Genomic DNA, 6,000 nt, shown 5'->3' with positions numbered 1-6,000 from the left:
AAGTGAACTCAGCTATGTACAATTGAAGAGGAGGCAGTATGATATTTTAGTGTTCACTTCAATTGCCAAGATATTGTGTTTCCCTGCAAAAGCGTTGGACCTGAGACCTTGAAATGTGCTAAGAATACAGGGATTTGGGTTGAGGAAGAGGGAAAAGAGAAAGGCTGATCTCTCGGAAAAGCCTGTATTGTTAGGAGCTCTCAGAGCACGTGGTGGCAGACATATCGTAGAGGCTAGAGTACTTGCCCGGAACAGGAAAGATGTGATTGTGTTCTGTCACAGCATTAGGGAACTAAAAATCTTACTTTACAAAAAACTTTAAAAACTTTAAAAATCTTACACCAGGCACCTCTTTCAGACAGGAACATTGAACAACTAATTTTGCAAGAGTTACGTGGTAAGAACAAGCAGCAAGGTGTGGTGTAGCGTGGTATCGTAATGATTATGATATTGTGCTTCTAGGATGTTTTTTATCTGACAGCTGTGCAAAATATATCTAAAACCTTCAGAATACTTCTGCCACTTTTACGTATTGAGTCTGAAGTATATTCTTAGTTCATTATAGACCAGGCTTGTCTTCTGTGTAGTATCACAGTTGAAATGAGATGGGTCTTATCCATATGGCAATGGTTTTAAGAAATGGGTTATCTTGCGGAGAGATTTAAGAGCATGGGTCCAGTAGTCAGTGGACAAGATTATCTTCCAAAATCTGACATGAATTTTTATTCTTTGCCTTAGATATTGATTCAGTAATAGTATTAGTCTGCATATATATTCCTAATTAAAACATAATTCTCACTTTTAACTTGAGACATTTACACAAACCTAGGTTTCCAACTGATTCCAGTTGTATTGAGGGAGGAAAATATTTTTTTTTTCTTTCCCAAGAAGCCTTTATGTCCTGATTGTCATTTTATAGTACTGGATTCCATTTGGGCCAAACATACATCAGCTGCTCTGAAACGGGAGTCAGCAGTAACTGCAATATCCTGCAGTGGATGGGTATAGAGAAATAACTAGTGTTTGGAAGGAAGAGAAGGGAGAGGATTGTTGAGTGGAGTTTCTAAAAAGGACTAAGATTATGAGTGTTAACAGGGAAGTATTGGACTAGGACTTCAACTGGGAGAGGACATTTGAGATAAACTATAGTCTTTCTTTTGATTCAGGATCAGGGTGCACAATTCAAACAAAGCAGAATAACCCATCACAGTATTAAAATCAAAACATTTTAGTAGCTCAGGCAGACATCTTATGTGTTCACTCTAGTAATATTTGTTTATTTAGGCTCTGCCTAAACACAGTTCTATTGTATACCTGTATTTTCATAGAGTAACCTCTGATACAAAGAGATTTTGAGGATATTGGGCATTTCTCCAGGTTTTTTAGATATTTGGTGGTCTTCTCAGTGCCTTATATAAGCTTCTAGGCATCTGGACAAATGGCCCCTGCACAGGAACACCATGGTGAGCCCAACATCGGGTTTATTTCATAAGAGCTGTATTTGCACAGAACAGGCATAGATACTCTGGTCTTGTGACTCTTTGAAGAAAACATGGTAATCCTGCCTTGGTGGTTTGCAATGTAACACCTTGTTAACACCTAGTTCTTTCTTGTCTTTAAAATTTTGCACTTCCCTGGGAAACCTGACTTGTCTCTAATCATACAGAAATAAAAACGTTCTTGAGTGGCTTTAAAATATAGTAAGGTCATTCAGCAACCAGTGCTTTACTTTAGAAATAGTTTTATCTCAGAGGGGAAACTGTCTTCTAAGTTTCCCTTTTTTTTTTTTAAAAAAAAAAAAAAAAGAAGAAAAAGTACCACTATTAAGAATTAAGAAAAAATCTTAGGCAGATAGCTTTGACAGTCCAGTCACATAATTATTCAAACTGTGAACACCACTCTATTAGTTCTTTATCACAAAACTCAAAGTAAGACCCTGTTGGCCCCCAACCACGGGAAGATTTCTGTTTGGCTATATTCCAAAGGCACTGGCCAAGCCTGGGCTAGCATTTCAAATCGTGTTCAGGAAGATAGCCAGGGAGTCTGCACCAGTTTGTCCCTCCTGTCTGACCAGTACTTGTCAGCTTGGCCATAGACAGCTGGAGAGATATATTTAGGCCTCCCTGTCATATATCCATGTGCTGGTAAGCATCTTCCTGTCTCAGTATGTCACAAGATTTGGGATGCCACTATCTTAGCAGGATTCGGAACTGTAACTAGAGTCCGAGTCTTTTAACTGATCCCTTCAGCCATTCTGTTTCACCTTTAGTTTAGGATTTATTTACTCAGGACTCCTGCTAGTTAAAAATATCACTTAAAGATGTTCAAGGGAGTTAGACTAAGGGAAAGACAAGTCTGTGTGCTTGACACTTACTTTAAACATTTTTAGTCAAGATTCATCAAATGGGACATTCCACCTAAAGTAGAAATCTTACAGAAAGAGTACTGTGTGTGGAAATCTTCCAGGAAAAACACTTTTGGTTATTTCTCTAGATGGGAAAAAAATATTACATTATCTCCCTGTGGGGATATTTTTTTTCCTCATGGGATAAAAGATGATTGAAAAATTAATTTTTTTCACTTTTTAAAAAGTTCTCAACCTCAATTTTAAATTAATATTGACTGGGCAGTCGACACATTTTCAGCTTTCCTTCAATACAGTGTCTCCATGCTGAAGCGAGCTATTTCAGATGTCTGAGAAAGGATTGCTTAATGCCTGTAAGCACTGTCAGAAATCAATAACTTTAAAATTTGTGCTATTTGTACTTTAAGTTTAGCATATCACTTTAATTCAATCTGTTTACAGTAGAATAAAAGTGGGTATGGACAATTGTCACAAAGCACATAAATGTGTTGAATAATATTCCTTTACTTTGTAGAAATATTATTTTTATATTTGCAGTATTAACTGTATCTTTATTGAAGATCTGCCAAAAAGTGCAAATTCAAAATATCATAGGAAATAGCATTGTGGTTACATGTAACCTGTGGATAGTGATCACAATCACACTAAAATAGTTTTTCCATATTGAAAATATTGTAAGAGTTTATAAAATTTTTAAAACGTATCATGGAGCAAAAACACATTTTCAAGATATTTTAGGTGGGAAAACGACTAGCAAAGCAGTGCTTTCAATAACATTTTTTTTTTTTATGTAATGAGCTTTTAATATTGAGAAGAGCAATGCAAAAAAATTCCAAATTGTGTGTCGAGAAAAAAAGGGTGCTGAATTTGAGTGCTGTATTTTCCAGCAGACAAAGGCAGCTCTGTTGAAGTTCACTTTTCATATTGCACAGGTGTCTGCGTCTTGAAGATGAAATTTATTCACTTTTGTTATATACATGTATGATCTACTCTAGGACTTTGATCATCTAAGTGTTGAGTCTATTTGGTGATAATGGGATGATTCTAAGCATTTTCAACAGGTAAAATGTGAAGATGTTTAAGCATCCAAATGTGAGAATTAAAATATATCAGTATTCTGTCTGAATGTGAATTAAAAGACTTAACCACTTAGGCTGAACATTTAGCTGTTTTAATGCATTCCACCAAAAAGTGCAAAGTATGCAACTAAGACTGTGGTAATGCAGTGAAATAGAAACCCTGGGATGAACAGCTTTCTCCTTTCTGCTTCTCCCTGTGTTCTCCAGGTCTCCAAAAACTCCTGTGGCCCAGCTAACTATTCTGAAAGCAAATAGTTTTATGTGCCATCACATACCAGTTTTGTTTGACATTTAGAATGAAGATTTTATCTCTCAAAATATCTTTACCAAAACAGTTTGATTCTAATATTATATATATTTATATATATATTATATAACTCCTGCAGTGCTAGCCAAGACTTATAGCCTCCTTTCTAACTCTTTGAACAGTGTCAAAGTAGTGCCTGCGTCAAAGTGTTTACAACATACATAGTCAAGACCAAAATGGAAGGCAATTGTGATTACCCAGTTCACAAAGACAAAATCTGAATCTCAAATATCAAAGTATAAGGATATATTCTAGGGAAATGCACAAGTTTCTGTTCATGAGGATGTCATGCTTTAGGTCAGGCCAGACAAAATATATGCATGAATTGCTATGTGATAAATGAAACTATTTGAGATATTATTCTGCGCATTAATAGTCAGTCTGTCGCAGAGGCCACAAATATCCAAAGTTACGGGAATGTGGTTAGTTCTGCTTCTCTTCTTGCTGCTAAGAGCAGTGGTTATTAGTAATCTGGAGGAGTGGTGTGTGATGTATGGTGGTTGTGAGCATGGCCCCGTGCATCCCTGGAGGTCCTCTGCAGTCGGGTATCACTGAGAGTTCTTTTGTGCTGCCCCTGAATTGAAACTCCATTGTGTCTGTTGTGGATTGGTTTTGGGTTTTTTCTGCTTGCTTCCTTTTTTTTTTTTTTTATTTTGGTAAAAAGAAAGGAAAAAGAACTCAGTCATGCTATGCTGGTGCTTCACAATATCCTGACTGTGCATGTCAGGATGTTCTGACTACTTCCAGCCATACAGATCAGAATGTAATCAAGCTCAGAAATCATGGTATTAATCACAATTGCTTTGGGTTTTTGTAATTCTGGGAACATCATGCTTACATTTCATTCTGGCAAGTTGTCATTATTGTACGTGCTTAAACAGGTTTGCATTATTTTGTTATAAATAGTGATCTGCTGGATAATTAGCCAAGTAAGAAACTTGGGGAGGTCACACTATGGGCATGTAAGTAACTTGTTACAGCTTTAAATTTACTACAAAGTATTTACGTTTTGTCTGCAAATACGGTCTTTTCTTCTTTCATAAACTTCCTTCTTTTCCTTACTTGGAGCTGCGGATTCCTAGCCTTTTTGCCATTCTAAAAATAAATTATATGACACAGTTGCTCATATCTACAGCCATTGCTGCGTTCAGAAGTATGGCTTTTAGAAATGTTTTTCAGATATGGCTTGTAAGAAGCAAACAAACAGACATTGGACAATCTTGTATGCTGGATGCTTTTCCAGTTTATGTTACAGGATTAGCTGTTAACCTTTTTTTAGGGTCAGGACACTGTCCTTTCAAGTGCTTTACAGACAGAGTACAGATGTACTTCCATAGTTTGGAGCACACTACTCCCTTCAGTGAGCGCATAGTTATTCACAAGTGTCCAGGAAAATCTGAGCTAGTGTAATTTACATGAAGTAAAGCTGAAGCAAGGTGTAAGTTAAAATAGGTGCTTATTTAACCTGCATTTTTTTAAAAAAGAAACTGCTAATTGCTTGTTTCAAATGTTATGCCAGGTGTTAGAAAGGTGCCCCAGGATGGCAGAAAAGATGCCCATTCTCCTTGGCCTGGGAGAGGTCTCCTCTAGAGGAGGAGTGAGAAGTTCCTGCACTGGATGGCAAGGCAAAGTCAGCAAGGGCTGGAGAAGCTGGTGCTGATGGTTTTTGAGAAACACAGACGCTCCTCTCTCTGAGTGCCTGAACAGACCCAAAGGCAAGCCTCAGAGGTGGTGACGAAAAAAGACAGACTTTAGTAACTCTAGGAGAACCTGAGTAAATTTTGTTCAATCAGAAAACTGCCTGGAGAAAGAGACGCGTGTTCTGTCGTGCAGTGTGGGGGAAAGGTTTGTTTTTAATCCTTCCATTTAGTCAGGCTGACCAGCCAGAATGAGTTTTCTCTGCTAAAACCCAGAAAGCTCAGTCTAATCCATTATTTTATGTTCTAATAAAATATGGGGTCAAGATTAGAAGGCTTTTAAATGTCTGCTTAAAGAAAATGGCAAATCCACCTTCATATGCCTCACAGATGGACAGAGACAAAAGTATGGTGTACTTTACGTTTGGCTACTTTTACTGACCAGTTCAGATACAGTTTCCTTAGGAATATTCAGGATGCAGTTACATGTAAATTACTTGAGTCAGGATCAAATATAGACAGCATCCGGGAAGTTGGAATAGTTCACTTCCATAATTTAAAAGTATGCATTGTTGTTTTTTACCTGACTTATGTGTGCTAGTAAAACTGCAG

This window comes from Falco peregrinus, chromosome 1 (assembly GCF_023634155.1).
Source record: "Falco peregrinus isolate bFalPer1 chromosome 1, bFalPer1.pri, whole genome shotgun sequence".
NCBI lineage: Eukaryota > Metazoa > Chordata > Aves > Falconiformes > Falconidae > Falco > Falco peregrinus.
This window is presented reverse-complemented; position numbering follows the sequence as displayed.